Here is a 21,697-nt window from a genome sequence, read left to right as displayed (position 1 = left end):
AGAGAGAATGGAGAGAGAGAGGGGGAATGGAGAGAGAGAGAGAGGGAATGGAGAGAGAGGGAATGGAGAGAGAGAGTGAATGGAGAGAGAGAGAGAGGGAATGGAGAGAGAGGGGGCAATGGAGAGAGAGAGAATGAAGAAAGAGAGAGAGAGAGGGAATGGAGAGAGAGAGGGAATGGTGAGAGAGAGAGGGAATGGAGAGAGAGAGAGGATGGAGAGAGAGAGAGAGAGAGAGCGGGAATGGAGAGAGAGAGAGAGAGAGGGAATAGAGAGAAAGAGAAGGGGGAATAGAGAGAGAGAGAGAGCGAGAGAGAGAGAGGGAATGGAGAGAGTGAGAGGGAGGAAATGGAGAGAGAGAGGGGGACTGGAGAGAGAGAGAGAGAGAATGGAGAGAGAGAGGGGGGAATGGAGAGAGAGAGAATGGAGAGCGAGAAAGAGAGGGAATGGAGAGAGAGAGGGAATGGAGAGAGAGAGAGAGAGAGAATGGGGAGGGAGGGAGAGGGAGTGAGAGAGAGAGGGAATGGAGAGACAGAGAGAGAGAGAATGGATAGAGAGAGGGAATGGAGAGAGAGGGAATGGAGAGAGAGAGATTGGAGAGAGGGAGAGAGGGAATGGCGAGTGAGAGAGAGAGAGAATGGGAGAGAGGAAATGGAGAGAGAATGGCGAGAGAGAGAGGGAATGGAGAGAGGGAAAGAGGGAATGGAAGAGAGAGAGTGAGAGAATGGAGAGAGAGGGAATGGAGAGAGAGAGAGAGAATGGGGAGAGAGAGTGAGAATGGAGAGAGAGAGGGAATGGGGAGAGAGAGAGAGAGAATGGAGAGAGAGGGAGAGGAAATGGAGAGAGAGAGAGAATGGAGAGAGGGAATGGAGAGAGTGAGAGAGAATGGAGACAGAGGGAGAGGGAATGGAGAGAGAATGGAGAGAGAGGTAAAGGGAATGGAGGGAGAGAGAGGGGGAATGGAGAGAGAGAGGGGGAATGGATTGAGAGAGGGAGGGCATGGATAGAGAGTGAGAGGGAATGGAGCGAGAGAGAGAGATAAGGAATGGGGATAGAGAGAGTGAGTGGAGAGAGAGAGAGGGAATGGAGAGAGAGAGAGAATGGAGAGAGAGAGGGAATGGAGAGAGAGAGAGAGAGTGAATGGGGAGAGAGAGAGTGACTGGAGAGAGAGAGGGGGATTGGTGAGAGAGATGGAGAGAATGGAGAGAGAGAGAGCGGGAATGGAGAGAGAGAGGGATTGGGGAAAGAGAGAGAGGGAAAGGAGAGAGAGAGAGGGAAAGGAGATAGAGAGGGAGGGAATGGAGAGAGAGAGAGCGGGGGAATGGAGAGAGAAAGAAAGAATGGAGAGTGAGAGAGCGAATGGAGAGAGATTGAGAGAATGGAGAGAGCGAGAGAGAGGGAATGGTGAGAGAGATGGAGAGAATGGAGAGAGAGAGAGTGAATGGAGACAGGGAAAGAGGAAATGGAAGAGAGAGAGTGAGAGAATGGAGAGAGTGAGAATGGAGAGAGAGAGAATGGAGAGAGAGAGGGGGAATGGAGAGAGCGAGAGGGAATGGAGAGAGAGAGAGTGAATGGAGAGAGAGAGAGAGGGAATGGAGAGAGAGTGGGGAATGGAGAGAGAGAGAATGAAGAAAGAGAGAGAGAGGGAATGGAGAGAGAGAGGGAATGGAGAGAGAGAGAGAGAATGGAGAGAGAGAGAGGATGGAGAGAGAGAGAGAGAGAGGGGGGAATGGAGAGAGAGAGAGAGGGGGAATAGAGAGAAAGAGAAGGGGGAATAGAGAGAGAGAGAGAGCGAGAGAGAGCGAGGGAATGGAGAGAGTGAGAGGGAGGAAATGGAGAGAGAGAGGGGGACGGGAGAGAGAGAGAGAGAGAGAATGGAGAGAGAGAGGGGGGAATGGAGAGAGAGAATGGAGAGCGAGAAAGAGAGGGAATGGAGAGAGAGAGGGAATGGAGAGAGAGAGAGAATGGGGAGGGAGGGAGAGGGAGTGAGAGAGAGAGGGAATGGAGAGACAGAGAGAGAGAGAATGGATAGAGAGAGGGAATGGAGAGAGAGAGAGGGAATGGAGAGAGAGAGATTGGAGGGAGGGAGAGAGGGAATGGCGAGAGAGAGAGAGAGAGAATGGGAGAGAGGAAATGGAGAGAGAGAATGGCGAGAGAGGGAAAGGAGAGAGGGAAAGAGGGAATGGAAGAGAGAGAGTGAGAGAATGGAGAGAGAGGGAATGGAGAGAGAGAGAGAGAGAATGGGGAGAGAGAGTGAGAATGGAGAGAGAGAGGGAATGGAGAGAGAGAGAGAATGGGAGAGAGGGAATGGAGAGAGAGAGGGAATGGGGAGAGAGAGAGAGAGAGAGAATGGAGAGAGAGGGAGAGGAAATGGAGAGTGAGAGAGAATGGAGAGAGAGGGAATGGAAAGAGTGAGAGAGAATGGAGACAGAGGGAGAGGGAATGGAGAGAGAATGGAGAGAGAGGTAAAGGGAATGGAGGGAGAGAGAGGGGGAATGGAGAGAGAGAGGGGGAATGGATTGAGAGAGGGAGGGCATGGATAGAGAGTGAGAGGGAATGGAGCGAGAGAGAGAGATAAGGAATGGGGATAGAGAGAGTGAGTGGAGAGAGAGAGAGGGAATGGAGAGAGAGAGAGAATGGAGAGAGAGAGGGAATGGAGAGAGAGAGAGAGAGTGAATGGGGAGAGAGAGAGTGACTGGAGAGAGAGAGGGGGATTGGTGAGAGAGATGGAGAGAATGGAGAGAGAGAGAGCGGGAATGGAGAGAGAGAGGGAATGGGGAAAGAGAGAGAGGGAAAGGAGAGAGAGAGAGGGAAAGGAGATAGAGAGGGAGGGAATGGAGAGAGAGAGCGGGGGAATGGAGAGAGAAAGAGAGAATGGAGAGAGAGAGAGAGACGATAGAATGAGAGGATAGAATGGAGAAAGAGAGAGAGGGAATGGCAGAGAGAGAGAGAATGGAGAGAGAGAGCGATGATGGGAATGGAGAGAGAGAGAGAGAATGGAGAGAGCGAGGCAGTGGAAGAGAGAGAGAGAGAGAGCGAATGAGAGAGAGAGGGAATGCAGAGAGAGAGAGAATGGAGAGAGAGCGAGAGGGAATGGAGAGAGAGAGAGAGAATGGAGAGAGCGAGGCAGTGGAAGAGAGAGAGAGAGAGCGAATGGGGAGAGAGGGAGATAATGGAGAGAGTGAGAGAGAGAGGGAATGGTGAGAGAGAGAGGGAATGGAGAGAGAAAGAATGGAGAGAGAGGGAGAGGGAATGGAGAGAGGGAGGGAATGGAGAGAGAGGAAATGGAGACAGAGAGAGAGAGAGAATGGAGAGAGAGAGAGGGGGGGGATTGGAGAGACAGAGAGAGCGAGAGGGAATGGACAGAGAGAGAGAGGGAATGGAGAGAGAGAGAGAGGGAATGGAAGAGAGAGAGAGAGAGAAAGAGGGGATGGAGACGGAGAGAGAGGGGGAATGGAGAGAGAGAGGGGGGAATGGAAAGGAGAGAGAGAGAATGGAGAGTGAGAGAGGTGGGATGGAGAGAGAGAGAGAGGGTGGGAAAGGAGAGAGAGAGGGAATGGAGAGAGTGAAAGGGGGAATGGAGAGAGAGGGAGGAAATGGAGAGAGAGAGGGGGAATGGAGAGAGAAGGAGAGAATGGAGAGAGAGAGAGAGGGAATGGAGAGAGAGAGGGGGAATGGAGAGTGAATGGAGAGGGAGGGAGAGAATGGTGAGAGAGGGAAAGAATGGAGAGAGAATGGAGAGAGAGGTAAAGGGAATGGAGAGAGAGAGAGAGGGAATGGAGAGAGAGAGAGAATGGGAGAGGGGGAATGGAGACAGAGAGAATGGAGAGAGAGAGAGAGGGAGTGGAGAGAGAGAGAGAATGGAGAGAGAGAGAGAGAGAGAGAGGGAGTGGAGAGAGAGAGAGAGGGAATGGAGAGAGAAAGAATGGAGAGAGAGGGAGAGGAAATGGAGAGAGGGAGGGAAAGGAGAGAGAGGAAATGGAGACAGAGAGAGAGAGAATGGAGAGAGAGAGCGAGGGGGGGATTGGAGAATGGAGAGAGAGAGAGAGGGAGTGGAGAGAGAGAGGGAATGGAGAGAGAGAGAGGGAATGGAAGAGAGAGAGAGCGAGAAAGAGGGAATGGAATGGGAGAGAGAGGGGGAATGGAGAGAGAGAGAATGGAGAGAGAGGGAATGGAGAGAGTGAGAGAGAATGGAGACAGAGGGAGAGGGAATGGAGAGAGAATGGAGAGAGAGATAAAGGGAACGGAGAGAGAGAGAGAGGGAATGGAGAGAGAGAGAGAGAATGGGAGAGGGGGAATGGAGAGAGAGAGAATGGAGAGAGAGAGAGAGGGAGTGGAGAGAGAGAGAGAATGGAGAGAGAGAGAGAGACAGAGAGGGAGTGGAGAGAGAGAGGGGGAATGGATTGAGAGAGGGAGGGCATGGAGAGAGAGTGAGAGGGAATGGAGCGAGAGAGAGAGAGATAAGGAAAATGGGGATAGAGAGAGTGAGTGGAGAGAGAGAGAGGCAATGGAGAGAGAGAGAGAAAGGAGAGAGACAGAGAGAGGGAATGGAGAGAGGGAGGGAATGGGGAGAGAGGGAGAGAATGTAGAAAGAGAGAGAGGGAATGGAGGGAGAGGGAGAGAATGGAGAGAGAGAGATAGAGAGGGAATAGAGAGAGAGAGAGAATGGAGAGAGAGAGAGGGGGGAATGGAGAGAGAGAGTGAGAGAACGGAGAGAGAGGCAATGGAAGAGAGAGTGAGAGAGAGTAAAGAGGGAATGGAGAGAGATAGTGACGGAATGGAGAGAGAGAGAGAGAGAGAGAGCGAGGGAATCGAGAGAGAGAGATAGAGAGAGGGGGAATGGAGAGAGGGAGAATGGAGAGAGAGAGATGGAGGGAATGGAGAGAGAGAGAGAGAGGGAATGGAGAGAGAGAGGGAGAGGTGGAATGGAGAGAGAAAGAGGGAATGTAGACTGAGAGAAAGTGAATGGAGAGAGAGAGAGTGAATGGAGACAGGGAAAGAGGAAATGGAAGAGAGAGAGTGAGAGAATGGAGAGAGTGAGAATGGAGAGAGAGAGAATGGAGAGAGAGAGAGGGGGAATGGAGAGAGAGAGAGGGAATGGAGAGAGAGAGAGAGTGAATGGAGAGAGAGAGAGAGGGAATGGAGAGAGAGGGGGGAATGGAGAGAGAGAGAATGAAGAAAGAGAGAGAGAGAGAGGGAATGGAGAGAGAGAGGAAATGGAGAGAGAGAGAGGATGGAGAGAGAGAGAGAGGGGGGGGAATGGAGAGAGAGAGAGAGAGGGAATAGAGAGAAAGAGAAGGGGGAATAGAGAGAGAGAGAGAGCGAGAGAGAGAGAGGGAATGGAGAGAGTGAGAGGGAGGAAATGGAGAGAGAGGGGGGGACTGGAGAGAAAGAGAATGGAGAGAGAGAGGGGGGAATGGAGAGAGAGAGAATGGAGAGCGTGAAAGAGAGGGAATGGAGAGAGAGAGGGAATGGAGAGAGAGAGAGAGAGAATGGGGAGGGAGGGAGAGGGAGTGAGAGAGAGAGGGAATGGAGAGACAGAGAGAGAGAATGGATAGAGAGAGGGAATGGAGAGAGAGAGAGGGAATGGAGAGAGAGAGATTGGAGAGAGGGAGAGAGGGAATGGCGAGAGAGAGAGAGAGAATGGGAGAGAGGAAATGGAGAGAGAGAGAATGGCGAGAGAGAAAGGGAATGGAGAGAGGGAAAGAGGGAATGGAAGAGAGCGAGTGAGAGAATGGAGAGAGAGAGAGAGAATGGGGAGAGAGTGAGAATGGAGAGAGAGAGGGAATGGAGAGAGAGAGAGAATGGGAGAGAGGGAATGGAGAGAGAGAGGGAATGGGGAGAGAGAGAGAGAGAGAATGGAGAGAGAGGGAGAGGAAATGGAGAGAGAGAGAGAATGGAGAGAGAGGGAATGGAGAGAGTGAGAGAGAATGGAGACAGAGGGAGAGGGAATGGAGAGAGAATGTAGAGAGAGGTAAAGGGAATGGAGGGAGAGAGAGGGGGAATGGAGAGAGAGAGGGGGAATGGATTGAGAGAGGGAGGGCATGGATAGAGAGTGAGAGGGAATGGAGCGAGAGAGAGTGATGAGGAATGGGGATAGAGAGAGTGAGTGGAGAGAGAGAGAGGGAATAGAGAGAGAGAGAGAATGGAGAGAGAGAGGGAATGGAGAGAGAGAGAGAGTGAATGGGGAGAGAGAGAGTGACTGGAGAGAGAGGGGGATTGGTGAGAGAGATGGAGAGAATGGAGAGAGAGAGAGCGGGAATGGAGAGAGAGAGGCAATGGGGAAAGAGAGAGAGGGAAAGGAGAGAGAGGGAAAGGAGATAGAGAGGGAGGGAATGGAGAAAGAGAGCGGGGGAATGGAGAGAGAAAGAGAGAATGGAGAGAGAGAGAGAGAATGGAGAGAGAGAGAGAGGGGGAATGGAGAGAGAGTGAGAGAGCGAATGGAGAGAGAGGGAGAGAATGGAGAGAGCGAGAGAGAGGGAATGGTGAGAGAGATGGAGAGAATGGAGAGAGAGAGAGCGGGAATGGAGAGAGATAGGGAATGGAGAAAGAGAGAGAGGGAATGCAGAGAGAGAGAGAATGGAGAGAGAGAGAGAGAGAGGGAATGGATAGAGAGAGAGAGAGAATGGAGAGAGCGAGGCAATGGAAGAGAGAGAGAGAGAGCGAATGGGGAGAGAGGGAGATAATTGAGAGTGAGAGAGAGAGGGAATGGTGAGAGAGAGAGAGGGAATGGAGAGAGAAAGAATGGAGAGAGAGGGAGAGGGAATGGAGAGAGGGAGGGAATGGAGAGAGAGGAAATGGAAACAGAGAGAGAGAGAGAATGGAGAGAGAGAGAGAGGGGGGGATTGGAGAGACAGAGAGAGCGAGAGGGAATGGACAGAGAGAGAGAGGGAATGGAGAGAGAGAGAGGGAATGGAAGAGAGAGAGAGAGAGAAAGAGGGGATGGAGAGGGAGAGAGAGGGGGAATGGAGAGAGAGAGGGGGGAATGGAAAGGAGAGAGAGAGAGAATGGAGAGTGAGAGAGGTGGGATGGAGAGAGAGAGAGGGGGGGAAAGGAGAGAGAGAGGGAATGGAGAGAGTGAGAGGGGGAATGGAGAGAGAGGGAGGAAATGGAGAGAGAGGGGGGGGAATGGAGAGAGAAGGAGAGAATGGAGAGAGAGAGAGGGGGAATGGAGAGAGAGGGGGAATGGAGAGTGAATGGAGAGGGAGGGAGAGAATGGTGAGAGAGGGAAAGAATGGAGAGAGGGAATGGAGAGAGAGAGAGTGAGGGAATGGAGAGACAAAGAGAGAGGGAATGGAGAGAGAGAGAGAGAGAGCGAATGGAGAGAGAGAGAGCGGGAATGGAGCGAGAGAAAGAATGGAGAAAGAGAGAGGGAAAGGAGAGAGAGGGAAAGGATAGAGAGAGGGAGGGAATGGAGAGAGAGAGGGGGGGAATGGAGAGAGAAAGAGAAAGAGAAAGAAATTGAGAGAGAGAGAGGGGCAATGGAAGAGAGAGATTGAGAGAAAGAGGGAATGGAGTGAGAGAGAGGGGGAGAATGGAGAGACAGAGAGAGAGAGAGGAAATGGACAGAGAGAGAGGGAATGGAAAGAGAGAGAGAGGGAATGGAGAGAGAAAGCGAATGGAAGAGAGAGAGAGAGAGAAAGAGGGAATGGAGAGAGAGAGAGGGGGAATGGAGAGAGAAGGGGGGGAATGGAAAGGAGAGAGAGAGAATGGAGAGTGAGAGAGGGGGGATGGAGAGAGAGAGAGAGGGGGGGGAAAGGAGAGAGAGAGGAAATGGAGAGAGTGAGAGGGGAATGGAGAGAGAGAGAAAGAGGGAATGGAGAGAGAGAGAGGGGGAATGGAGAGAGAGGGAGAGAATGGAGAGAGAGAGAGAATAGAGAGAGAGAGAGTGAGGGAATGGACAGAGAGAGAGAGGGAATGGAGAGAGAGAGGGAATGGAAGAGAGAGAGAGAGAGAAAGAGAGAATGGAGAGTGAGAGAGGGGGGATGGAGAGAGAGAGAGAGGGGGGGGAAAGGAGAGAGAGAGGGAATGGAGAGAGTGAGAGGGGAATGGAGAGAAAGAGGGAATGGAGAGAGAGAGGGGGGGAATGGAGAGAGAGGGAGAGAATGGCGTGAGAGGGAGAGAATGGAGAGAGAGAGAGAATAGAGAGAGAGAGAGAGAGTGAGGGAATGGAGAAAGAAAGACAGAGGGAATGGAGAGAGGAGAGAATGGAGAGAGAGAGAGAGGGGAGGATGGAGAGAGAGAGAATGGGAAGAATGGAGAGAGTGAGAGAGGGGGAATGGAGAGAGACAGAGGGAATGGATAGAGAGAGGCGGGGGGAATGGAGAGAGAAAGAAAGAATGGAGAGAGAGAGACGAGAGAGGGAATGGAGAGAGAGAGTGGGAATGGAGAAGAGAAAGAGAGAATGGAGAGAGAGAGAGAAAATGGAGAGCGTGTGAGTGAGAGAATGGAGAGAGAGAGAGAGAGGGAGTGGAGAGAGAGAGGGGGGAAAGGAGAGAGAGAGGGAATGGAGAGAGTGAGAGGGAAATGGAGAGAGAGAGAAAGAGGGAATGGAGAGAGAGAGGGGGAATGGAGCGAGAGGGAGAGAATGGTGAGAGAGGGATAGAATGGAGAGAGAGAGAGTGAGGGAATGGAGAGAGAAGGAGAGAATGGAGAGAGAGAGAGAGGGAATGGAGAGAGAGAGAGGGGGAATGGAGAGTGAATGGAGAGGGAGGGAGAGAATGGCAACAGAGGCAGAGAATGGAGAGAGAGAGAGAGAATCGAGAGAGAGAGTGAGGGAATGGAGAGAGAGAGAGGGGGGAATAGTGAGAGAGATAGGGAATGGAGAGAGAAAGAATGGAGAGAGAGAGAGAGGGAATGGAGTGAGAGGGAGGGAATGGAGAGAGAGGGAGTGGAGAGAGAGAGAAAGAGAGAATGGAGAGAGAGAGAGAGAGAGGGATATGAGGGAGAGAGGGGGAATGGAGTGAGAGAGAGAGAGCGAATCGGGAGAGAGGGGGATAATGGAGAGAGAGAGAGCGAATGGAGAGAGAGGGGGAGAATGGAGAGAGAGAGAGAGAGACGGAATGGTGAGAGATAGAGAATGGAGAGAGAGGGAGAGGGGGAATGGAGAGGGAGAGAGAACAGAGAAAGGGAGAGAGAATGGAGAGAGGGAATGGAGAGTGAGAGAGGGGGGATGGAGAGAGAGACAGAGGGGGGAAAGGAGTGAGAGACGGAATGGAGAGAGTGAGAGGGGGAATGGAGAGAGAGAGGGAGGGACTGGAGAGAGAGGGGGGAATGGAGAGAGAGGGAGCGAATGGAGAGAGAGGGAGAGAGCGAATGGAGAGAGAGGGAGAGAATGGCGAGAGAGGAAGCGAATGGAGAGAGAGAGCGAATGGAGAGAGAGAGAGTGAGGGAATGGAGAAAGAAAGAGAGAGGGAATGGAGAGAGAGAGAGAGAGAGAATGAAGAGAGAGGGAGAGAATGGAGAGAGAGAGAGAGAGAGGGAATGGTGAGTGAGATGGAGAGAATGGAGAATGAGAGAGAGGGAAAGGAGAGAGAGAGAGGGAAAGGATAGAGAGAGGGAGGGAATGGAGAGAGAGAGAGGGGGAATGGAGAGAGGGAAAGAGGGAATGGAAGAGAAAGAGTGAGAGAATGGAGAGAGAGAGGGGAATGGAGAGAGAGAGAGAGGCAATGCAGAGAGGGAAAGAGACAATGGAGAGAGAGAGAGAGACAGAATGGAGAGTGAGAGGGAGAGGGAATGGAGAGAGACAGAGGGAATGGAGAGAGTGGGAGAGAGGAAAGAGTGGGAGAGAGGAAATGGAGAGAGAGAGAGAGAATGGAGAGAGAGAGAGAGATAGAGGGAATGGAGAGAGAGAGGGAGGGAATGGAGAGAGAGAATGGAGAGAGAAAGAGAGAGGGAATGTAGAGAGAGAGAATGGAAAGAGAGGGAATGGAGAGAGGGAGAGAGAGAATGGCGAGAGAGAGGGGGGAATGGAGAGAGGGAAAGAGAGAATGGAAGAGAGAGAGTGAGAGAATGGAGAGAGAGTGAGGGAATGGAAAAAGAGAGTGAATGGAGAGAGAGAGAGAGGGAATGGGGAGAGAGAGAGGGGGGAATGGAGAGTGAGAGGGAATGTAGAGTGAGAGGGGGAATGGAGAGAGAGAGAGGGAATGGAGAGAGCGAGACGGCGGGAATGGAGAGAGAGAGAAAGAATTGAGTGAGAGAGAGGGAATGGAGAGAGAGAGGGGGAGGGAATGGAGAGAGAGAGAGAGACTGGAGAGAGAGAGAGAGAATGGAGAGAGAGAGAGAGAAAATGGAGAGAGTGAGATAGAGGGAATGGAGAGAGAGAGAATGGAGAGAGAGGGAGAGAATGGAGAGAGGGGGAATGGAGAGAGGCAGAGAGAGAGGGAATGGAGAGAGAGAGGGAATGGAGGGAGAGGGAGAGAGAGGGAATGGAGGGAGAGGGAGAGAGGGAATGGAGAGAAAGAGAATAGACAGAGAGAGAGAGGGTTGGAATGGAGAGAGAGAGAGAGAGAATGGAGGAGAGGGAATGAAGGAATGAAAGAGAGAAACAGGGAAGCAAAGAGAGAGACAGAGAGAGGGAAAGAGGGAATGGAAGAGGGAGAGAAAGAGGGAATGGAAGAGAGAGAGAGAGAGAAAGAGGGAAGGGAAGAGAGAGAGAGAGAGATAGAGGGAAGGGAAGAGAGAAAGAGGGAGAATGGAGAGAGAGAGCGAATGAAGAGAGAGGGGGGGAATGGAGAGAGAGAGAGATTGGAGAGAGAGAGAGAGGGGGAATGGAGAAAGAGAGAGAGAGAAAGAGGGAATGAAAGAGAGAGAGAGAGAGAAAGAGGGAATGGAAGAGTGAGAGAGAGAGAATGGAGAGAGAAAGAGGGAATGGAAGAGATAGAGAGGGATTGGAGAGAGAGAGAGAGGGAATGGAGAGAGACAGAGAGAGAGAGAGGGGGAATGGAGGGAGAGAGAGAGAGAATGGAGAGAGAGAGAGGGAATGGAGAGAGACAGAGAGAGAGAATGGAGTGAGAGAGAGGGAATGGAGAGAGAGAAAGGGAATGGAGAGAGAGTGAGAGAGAGGGAATGGAGAGAGAGAGAGAGGGAATGGAGAGAGACAGAGAACGGAGAGAGGGAATGGAGAGAGAGAGAAAGAGAATGGAGAGAGAGAGAGAGAGGGAATGTAGAGAGAGACAGGGAGGGAATGGAGAGAGAGAGAGAATGGAGGGAGAAAGAGAGGGAATGGCGAGAGAGAGAGAGAGAGAGAATGGAAAGAGAGAGAATGGAGAGAGAGAGAGAGAGAATGGAGAGAGAGAGAGGGGGGATGGAGAGAGGTAAAGAGGGAATGGAAGAGAGAGAGTGAGAGAATGGAGAGAGAGAGAGAGGGGAATGGAGAGAGAGAGCGAGGCAATGCAGAGAGGGAAAGAGACAATGGAGAGAGAGAGAGAGACAGAATGGAGAGTGAGAGGGAGAGGGAATGGAGAGAGAGAGGGAATGGAGAGAATGAGAGGGAATGGAGAGATTGAGAGAGGGAATGGAGAGAGAGAGAGAGAGAATGGAGAGAGAGAGAGAGGGAATGGAGAGGGGGGGGGGGAATGGAGAGAGAGGGACGGAATCGAGAGGGAGAGAGAGAGAGAGAGAAGGAATGGTGAGGGAGAGGTTGGAGAGAGAGAGAAAGGGAGGGAATGGAGAGAGACAGAGGGAATGGAGAGAGTGGGAGAGAGGAAAGAGTGGGAGAGAGGAAATGGAGAGAGAGAGAGAGAATGGAGAGAGAGAGAGAGTTGGAGGGAATGGAGAGAGATAGATGGAATGGAGAGAGAGAGAGAGAGAGAATGGAGAGAGAGGGAAATAAGGAATGGAAGAGAAAGAGAGAAACAGGGAAGGAAAGAGAGAGACAGAGAGAGGGAAAGAGGGAATGGAAGAGGGAGAGAAAGAGGGAATGAAAGAGAGAGAGAGAGAGAAAGAGGGAAGGGAAGAGAGAGAGAGAGAGGCAGAGGGAAGGGACGCGAGAAAGAGGGAGAATGGAGAGAGAGAGAGAATGAAGAGAGAGAGAGGGGGGAATGGAGATAGAGAGAGATTGGAGAGAGAGAGAGCGAGGGAATGGAGAAGGAGAGAGCGAGAAAGAGGGAATGGAAGAGAGAGAGAGGGAAAGAGGGAATGGAAGAGGGAGAGAGAGAGAGAATGGAGAGAGAGAGAAAGAGGGAATGGAAGAGAGAGAGGGAATGGAGAGAGAGAGAGGGAATGTAGAGAGACAGCGAGAGAGAATGGAGTGAGAGAGAGGGAATGGAGAGGGAACGGAGAGAGAGAGAGGGGGAATGGAGGGAGAGTGAGAGAATGGAGAGAGAGAGAGGGAATGGAGAGAGAGAAAGGGAATGGAGAGAGTGAGAGAGAGGGAATGGTGAGAGAGAGAGAGGGAATGTAGAGAGACAGAGAACGGAGAGAGGGAATGGAGAGACAGATTAAGAGAATGGAGAGAGAGAGAGAGAGGGAATGGAGAGAGAGACAGGGAAGGAATGGAGAGAGAGAGTGAGAATGGAGGGAGAAAGAGAGGGAATGGCGAGAGAGAGAGCGAGAATGGAAAGAGAGGGAATGGAGAGAGAGAGAGAGAATGGAGAGAGAGAGGGGGAATGGAGAGAGGGAAAGAGGGAATGGAAGAGAGAGAGTGAGAGAATGGAGAGAGAGAGGGGAATGGAGAGAGAGAGAGAGGCAATGCAGAGAGGGAAAGAGACAATGGAGAGAGAGAGACAGAATGGAGAGTGAGAGGGAGAAGGAATGGAGAGAGAGAGGGAATGGAGAGAATGAGAGGGAATGGAGAGATTGAGAGAGGGAATGGAGAGAGAGAGAGAGAGAGAATGGAAAGAGAGAGAGAGGGAATGGAGAGAGGGAGGGAATGGGGAGAGAGGGACGGAATCGAAAGGGAGAGAGAGAGAGAGAAGGAATGGAGAGGGAGAGGTTGGAGAGAGAAAGAGAGGGAATGGAGAGAGACAGAGGGAATGGAGAGAGTAGGGGAGAGGAAAGAGTGGGAGAGAGGAAATGGAGAGAGAGAGAGAGAATGGAGAGAGAGAGAGAGAGATAGAGTGAATGGAGAGATATAGATGGAATGGAGAGAGAGAGGAACGGAATGGAGAGAGAGAGGGAATGGAGATAGAGAGAATGGAGAGAGAGAGAGATAGAGGGAATGGAGAAAGAGAGAGAGAATGGAGAGAGAGGGGGAGAATGGAGAGCGAGGGAATGGAGAGAGAGAGAGAGAGGGGGGGAATGGAGAGAGAGAGGGGGAATGGAGCGCGAGGGAGACAGGGAATGGAGAGAGAGAGATAGAGAGAGAATGGAGAGAGCGAGAGAGTGGGAATGGAGAGAGAGATAGAGTGGAGACAGAGATGGAGGGAATGGAGAGAGAGGGAATTGAGAGAGAGAGAGAGAGAATGGAGAGAGACAGAAAGAAGGAATTGACGAGAAAGAGAGAAGATATGAACATACGAACTAGGAGCAGGAGTAGGCCATCTGGCCCCTCGAGCCTGCTCCACCATTCAATGAGATCATGGCTGATCTTTTGTGGACTCAGCTCCACTTTCCGGCCCGAACACCATAACCCTCAATCCCTTTATTCTTCAAAAAACTATCTATCTTTATCTTAAAAACATTTAATGAAGGAGCCTCTACTGCTTCACTGGGCAAGGAATTCCATAGATTCACAATCCTTTGGGTGAAGAAGTTCCTCCTAAACTCAGTCCTAAATCTACTTCCCCTTATTTTGAGGCTATGCCCCTAGTTGTACTTTCACCCGCCAGTGGAACCAACCTGCCCGCATCTATCCTATCTATTCCCTTCATAATCTTATATGTTTCTATAAGATCCCCCCTCATCCTTCTAAATTCCAACGAGTACAGTCCCAGTCTTCTCAATCCAACCTCTTCAGCTCTGGGATTAACCGAGTGAATATCCTCTGCACACCCTCCAGTGCCAGTACATCCTTTCTCAAGTAAGGAGACCAAAACTGAACACAATACTCCAGGTGTGGCCTCACTAACACCTTATACAATTGCAGCAGAACCTCCCTAGTCTTAAACTCCATCCCTCTAGCAATGAAGGACAAAATTCCATTGGCCTTCTTAATCACCTGTTGCACCTGTAAACCAACTTTTTGCGACTCATGCACTAGCACACCCAGGTCCCTCTGCACAGCAGCATGTTTTAATATTTTATCATTTAAATAATAATCCCTTTTGCTGTTATTCCTACCAAAATGGATAACCTCTCATTTGTCAACATTGTATTCCATCTGCCAGACCCTAGCCCATTCACTTAGCCTATCCAAATCCCTCTGCAGACTTCCAGTATCCTCTGCACTTTTTGCTTTACCACTCATCTTAGTGTCGTCTGCAAACTTGGACACATTGCCCTTGGTCCCCAACTCCAAATCATCTATGTAAATTGTGAAAAGTTGTGGGCCCAACACTGATCCCTGAGGGACACCACTAGCTACTGATTGCCAACCAGAGAAACACCCATTAATCCCCACTCTTTGCTTTCTATTAATTAACCAATCCTCTCTCCATGCTACTACTTTCCCCTTAATGCCGTGCATCTTTATCTTATGCAGCAACCTTTTGTGTGGCACCTTGTCAAAGGCTTTCTGGAAATCCAGATATACCACATCCATCGGCTCCCCGATTATCTACTGCACTGGTAATGTCCTCAAAAAATTCCACTAAATTAGTTAGGCACGACCTGCCCTTTATGAACCCATGCTGTGTCTGCCCAATGGGACAATTTCCATCCAGATGCCTCGCTATTTCTTCCTTGATGATAGATTCCAGCATCTTCCCTACTACCGAAGTTAAGCTCACTGGCCTATAATTACCCGCTTTCTGCCTACCTCCTTTTTTAAACAGTGGGGTCACGTTTGCTAATTTCCAATCCGCCGGGACCACCCCAGAGTCTAATGAATTTTGGTAAATTATCACTAGTGCATTTCCAATTTCCCTAGCCATCTCTTTTAGCACTCTGGGATGCATTCCATCAGGGCTAGGAGACTTGTCCATCTTTAGCCCCATTAGCTTGCCCATCACTACCTCCTTGTGATAACAATCATCTCAAGGTCCTCACCTGTCATAGCCTCATTTCTATCAGTCACTGGCATGTTATTTGTGTCTTCCACTGTGAAGACCGACTCAAAAAACCTGTTCAGTTCCTCAGCAGTTTCCCCATCGCCCATTATTAAATCTCCCTTCTCATCCTCTAAAGGACCAATATTTACCTTAGCCACTCTTTTTTGCTTTATATATTTGTAGAAACTTTTACTGTCTGTTTTTATATTCTGAGCAGGTTTACTCTCATAATCTATCTTACTCTTCTTTATAGCTTTTTTAGTAGCTTTCTGTTGCCCCCTAAAGATTTCCCAGTCCTCTAGTCTCCCATTAATCTTCGCCACTTTGTGTGCTTTTTCCTTCAATTTGATACTCTCCCTTATTTCCTTAGATATCCACGGTCGATTTTCCCTCCTTCTACTGTCCTTCCTTTTTGTTGGTATAAACCTTTGCTGAGCACTGTGAAAAATCGCTTGGAAGGTTCTCCACTGTTCCTCAACTGTTTCACCATAAAGTCTTTGCTCCCAGTCTACCTTAGCTAGTTCTTCTCTCATCCCATTGTAATCTCCTTTGTTTAAGCACAAAACACTAGTGTTTGATTTTACCTTCTCACCCTCCATCTGTATTTTAAATTCCACCATATTGTGATCGCTCCTTCCGAGAGGATCCCTAACTATGAGATCCTGAATCAATCCTGTCTCATTACCCAGGACCAGATCTAGGACCGCTATTTCCCTTGTAGGTTCCATTACATACTGTTCTAGGAAACTATCGTGGATACATTCTAAAAACTCCTCCTCAAGGCTGCCTTGACCGACCTGGTTAAACCAATCGACATGTAGATTAAAATCACCCATGATAACTGCTGTACCATTTCTACATACATCAGTTATTTCTTTGTTTATTGCCTGCCCCACCATAATGTTACTATTTGGTGGCCTATAGACTACTTCTATCAGTGACTTTTTCACCTTACTATTCCTGATTTCCACCCAAATGGATTCAACCTTATCCTCCATAGCACCGATGTCATCCCTTACTGTTGCCCGGATGTCATCCTTAATTAACAGAGCTACACCACCTCCCTTACCATCCACTCTGTCCTTCCGAATAGTTTGACACCCTCGGATATTTAACTCCCAGTCGTGACCATCCTTTAACCATGTTTTAGTAATGGCCACTAAATCATAGTCATTCACGATGATTTGCGCCATCAACTCATTTACCTTATTCCGAATACTACGGGCATTTAGGTAAAGTACACTTATGTTGTTTTTTTTACCTCTGTTCTGAATCTTAACACCTCGATCAGTAACCTCTCCTAAATTATATTTCCTCTTAACTTTTCTCCTAATTTTCCTTATGGTTGAACCCATATCTTCATGTAACAACCTGGAGAGAGAGAGAGAGAGAGGAGGAGGAGAGAAAGGGGGGAGAGAGAGAGAGAGACAGAGGGAATGGAAGAGAGAAAGAGAGAGAGAGGGAGTGGAAGAGAGAGAGAAAGAGGGAAGGGAAGAGAGAGAGAGAGAGAAAGAGGGAAGAGAAGAGAGAGAGGGGGAAGGGGAGAGAGAGAGAGCGAGAAAGAGGGAAGGGAAGAATGAGAGAGAAAGAGGGAATGGAAGAGCGAGAGAAAGAGGGAATGGAAAAGAGAGGGAAAGAGCGAAGAGGAGAGGGAGAAAGAGGGAAAAGAGAGAGAGAGAAAGAGGGAAGAGAAGAGAGAGAGTGAGAAAGAGGGAAGAACATAGAACATAGAAAATACAGCACAGAACAGGCCCTTCGGCCCACTATGTTATGCCGAACCTTTGTCCTAGATTAATCATAGATTATCATTGAATTTACAGTGCAGAAGGAGGCCATTCGGCCCTTTGAGTCTGCACCTGCTCCTGGAAAGAGCACCCTACCAAAACTCAACACCTCCACCCAACACCAAGGGCAATTTTGGACATTAAGGGCAATTTATCATTGGCCAATTCACCTAACCTGCACATCTTTGGACTGTGGGAGGAAACCGGAGCACCCGGAGGAAACCCACGCAGACACGGGGAGGACGTGCAGACTCCGCACAGACAGTGACCCAAGCCGGAATCGAACCTGGGACCCTGGAGCTGTGAAGCATTGTGCTATCCACAATGCTACCGTGCTGCCCTTAAGAACAAATAAATCTACACTATATAATTTTACCGTAATCCATGTACCTATCCAATAGCTGCTTGAAGGTCCCTAATGTTTCCGACTCAACTACTTCCACAGGCAGTGCATTCCATGCCCCCACTACTCTCTGGGTAAAGAACCTACCTCTGATATCCCTCCTATATCTTCCACCTTTCACCTTAAATTTATGTCCCCTTGTAATGGTTTGTTCCACCCGGGGAAAAAGTCTCTGACTGTCTACTCTATCTATTCCCCTGATCATCTTATAAACCTCTATCAATTCGCCCCTCATCCTTCTCCGTTCTAATGAGAAAAGGCCTAGCACCCTCAACCTTTCCTCGTAAGACCTACTCTCCATTCCAGGCAACATCCTGGAAAATCTTCTTTGCACCTTTTCCAAAGCTTCCACATCCTTCCTAAAATGAGGCGACCAGAACTGTACACAGTACTCCAAATGTGGCCTTACCAAAGTTTTGTACAGCTGCATCATCACCTCACGGCTCTTAAATTCAATCCCTCTGTTAATGAACGCGAGCACACCATAGGCCTTCTTCACAACTCTATCCACTTGAGTGGCAACTTTCAAAGATGTATGAACATAGACCCCAAGATCTCTCTGCTCCTCCACATTGCCAAGAACTCTACCGTTAACCCTGTATTCCGCATTCATATTTGTCCTTCCAAAATGGACAACCTCACACTTTTCAGGGTTAAACTCCATCTGCCACTTCTCAGCCTAGCTCTGCATCCTATCTATGTCTCTTTGCAGCCGACAACAGCCCTCCTCACTATCCACAACTCCACCAATCTTCGTATCGTCTGCAAATTTACTGACCCACCCTTCAACTCCCTCATCCAAGTCATTAATGAAAATCACAAACAGCAGAGGACCCAGAACTGATCCCTGCGGTACGCCACTGGTAACTGGGATCCAAAGAACAACAAAGAACAAAGAAATGTACAGCACAGGAACAGGCCCTTCGGCCCTCCAAGCCCGTGCCGACCATACTGCCCGACTAAACTACAATCTTCTACACTTCCTGGGTCCGTATCCTTCTATTCCCATCCTATTCATATATTTGTCAAGATGCCCCTTAAATGTCCCTATCGTCCCTGCCTCCACTACCTCCTCCGGTAGTGAGTTCCAGGCACCCACTACCCTCTGCGTAAAAAACTTGCCTCGTACATCTACTCTAAACTTTGCCCCTCTCACCTTAAACCTATGCCCCCTAGTAATTGACCCCTCTACCCTGGGGAAAAGCCTCTGACTATCCACTCTGTCTATGCCTCTCATAATTTTGTATACCTCTATCAGGTCGCCCCTCAACCTCCTTCGTTCCAGTGAGAACAAACCGAGTTTATTCAATCGCTCCTCATAGCTTATGCCCTCCATACCAGGCAACATTCTGGTAAATCTCTTCTGCACCCTCTCTAAAGCCTCCACATCCTTCTGGTAGTGTGGCGACCAGAATTGAACACTATACTCCAAGTGTGGCCTAACTAAGGTTCTATACAGCTGCAACATGACTTGCCAATTCTTATACTCAATGCCCCGGCCAATGAAGGCAAGCATGCCGTATGCCTTCTTGACTACCTTCTCCACCTGTGTAGCCCCTTTCAGTGATCTGTGGACCTGTACTCCTAGATCTCTTTGACTTTCAATACTCTTGAGGGTTCTACCATTCACTGTATATTCCCTACCTGCATTAGCCCTTCCAAAATGCATTACCTCACATTTGTCCAGGTTAAACTCCATCTGCCATCTCTCCGCCCAAGTCTCCAGACAATCTAAATCCTGCTGTATCCTCAGACAGTCCTCATCGCTATCCGCAATTCCACCAACCTTTGTGTCGTCTGCAAACTTACTAATCAGACCAGTTACATTTTCCTCCAAATCATTTATATATACTACAAAGAGCAAAGGTCCCAGCACTGATCCCTGTGGAACACCACTGGTCACAGCCCTCCAATTAGAAAAGCATCCCTCCATTGCTACCCTCTGCCTTCTATGGCCTAGCCAGTTCTGTATCCACCTTGCCAGTTCACCCCTGATCCCGTGTGACTTCACCTTTTGTACCAGTCTACCATGAGGGACCTTGTCAAAGGCCTTACTGAAGTCCATATAGACAACATCTACTGCCCTACCTGCATCAATCATCTTAGTGACCTCCTCGAAAAACTCTATCAAGTTAGTGAGACACGACCTCCCCTTCACAAAACCGTGCTGCCTCTCACTAATATCCAGGCTGAATATTTACCATCCACCACCACTCTCTGACTTCTATCGGTTAGCCAGTTCGTTATCCAACTGGCCAAATTTCCCACTATCCCATGCCTCCTTACTTTCTGCAGAAGCCTACCATGGGGAACCTTATCAAATGCCTTACTAAAATCCATGTACACTACATCCACTGCTTTACCTTCATCCACATACTTGGTCACCTCCTCAAAGAATTCAATAAGACTTGTAAGGCAAGACCTACCCCCTCACAAATCCGTGCTGACTATCCCTAATCAAGGAGTGTCTTTCCAGATGCTCAGAAATCCTATCCTTCAGTACCCTTTCCATTACTTTGCCTACCACCGAAGTAAGACTAACTGGCCTGTAATTCCCAGGGTTATCCCTAGTCCCTTTTTTGAACAGGGGCACGACATTCGCCACTCTCCAATCCCCTGGTACCACCCCTGTTGACAGTGAGGACGAAAAGATCATTGCCAACGGCTCTGCAATTTCATCTCTTGCTTCCCATAGAATCCTTGGATATATCCCGTCAGGCCCGGGGGACTTGTCTATCCTCAAGTTTTTCAAAATGCCCAACACATCTTCCTTCCTAACAAGTATTTCCTCGAGCTTACCAATCTGTTTCACACTGTCCTCTCCAACAATATCGCCCCTCTCATTTGTAAATACAGAAGAAAAGTACTCGTTCAAGACCTCTCCTATCTCTTCAGACTCAATACACAATCTCCCGCTACTGTCCTTGATCGGACCTACCCTCGCTCTAGTCATTCTCATATTTCTCACATATGTGTAAAAGGCCTTGGGGTTTTCCTTGATCCTACCCGCCAAAGATTGTTCATGCCCTCTCTTAGCTCTCCTAATCCCTTTCTTCAGTTCCCTCCTGGCTCTCTTGTATCCCTCCAATGCCCTGTCTGAACCTTGTTTCCTCAGCCTTACATAAGTCTCCTTTTTCCTCTTAACAAGACATTCAACCTCTCTTGTCAACCATGGTTCCCTCACTCGACCATCTCTTCCCTGCCTGACAGGGACATACATATCAAGGACACGTAGCACCTGTTCCTTGAACAAGTTCCACATTTCACTTGTGTCCTTCCCTGCCAGCCTATGTTCCCAATTTATGCACTTCAATTCTTGTCTGACAACATCGTATTTACCCTTCCCCCAATTGCAAACCTTGCCCTGTTGCACGTACCTATCCCTCTCCATTACTAAAGTGAAAGTCACAGAATTGTGGTCACTATCTCCAAAATGCTCCCCCACTAACAAATCTATCACTTGCCCTGGTTCATTACCCAGTACTAAATCCAATATTGCCCCTGCTCTGGTCGGACAATCTGCATACTGTGTTAGAAAAGCTTCCTGGACACACTGCACAAACACCACCCCATCCAAACTATTTGACCTAAAGAGTTTCCACTCAATATTTGGGAAGTTAAAGTTGCCCATGACTACTACCCTATGACTTCTGCACCTTTCCAAAATCTGTTTCCCAATCTGTTCCTCCACATCTCTGCTACTATTGAGGGGCCTATAGAAAACTCCTAACAAGGTGACTGCTCCTTTCCTATTTCTGACTTCAACCCATACTACCTCAATAGGGTGGTACTCCTCGAACTGCCTTTCTGCAGCTGTTATACTATCTCTAATTAATAATGCCACCCCCCCCCCCACCTCTTTTACCACCCTCCCTAATCTTATTGAAACATCAATAACCAGGGACCTCCAACAACCATTTCTGCCCCTCTTCTATCCAATTTTCCGTGATGGCCACCACATCGTAGTCCCAAGTACCGATCCATTCCTTATGTTCACCCACCTTATTCCTGATGCTTCTTGCGTTGAAGTATACACACTTCAACCCATCTCCGTGCCTGCAAGTACTCTCCTTTGTCAGTGTTCCCTTCCCCACTGCCTCACTACATGCTTTGGCATCCTGAATATCGGCTACCTTAGTTGCTGGACTACAAATCCGGTTCCCATTCCCCTGCCAAATCAGTTTAAACCCTCCCGAAGAGTACTAGAAAACCTCCCTCCCAGGATATTGGTGCCCCTCTGGTTCAGATGCAACCCGTCCTGCTTGTACAGGTCCCACCTTCCCCAGAATGCGCTCCAATTATCCAAATACCTGAAGCCCTCCCTCCTACTCCATTCCTGCAGCCACGTGTTCAACTGCACTCTCTCCCTATTCCTAGCCTCACTATCACGTGGCACCGGCAACAAACCAGAGATGACAACTCTG

This window comes from Scyliorhinus torazame, chromosome 26 (assembly GCF_047496885.1).
Source record: "Scyliorhinus torazame isolate Kashiwa2021f chromosome 26, sScyTor2.1, whole genome shotgun sequence".
Taxonomy (NCBI): Eukaryota; Metazoa; Chordata; class Chondrichthyes; order Carcharhiniformes; family Scyliorhinidae; genus Scyliorhinus; species Scyliorhinus torazame.
The sequence above is the reverse complement of the archived record's forward strand: the minus strand, read 5'-3'. Positions refer to the sequence as shown.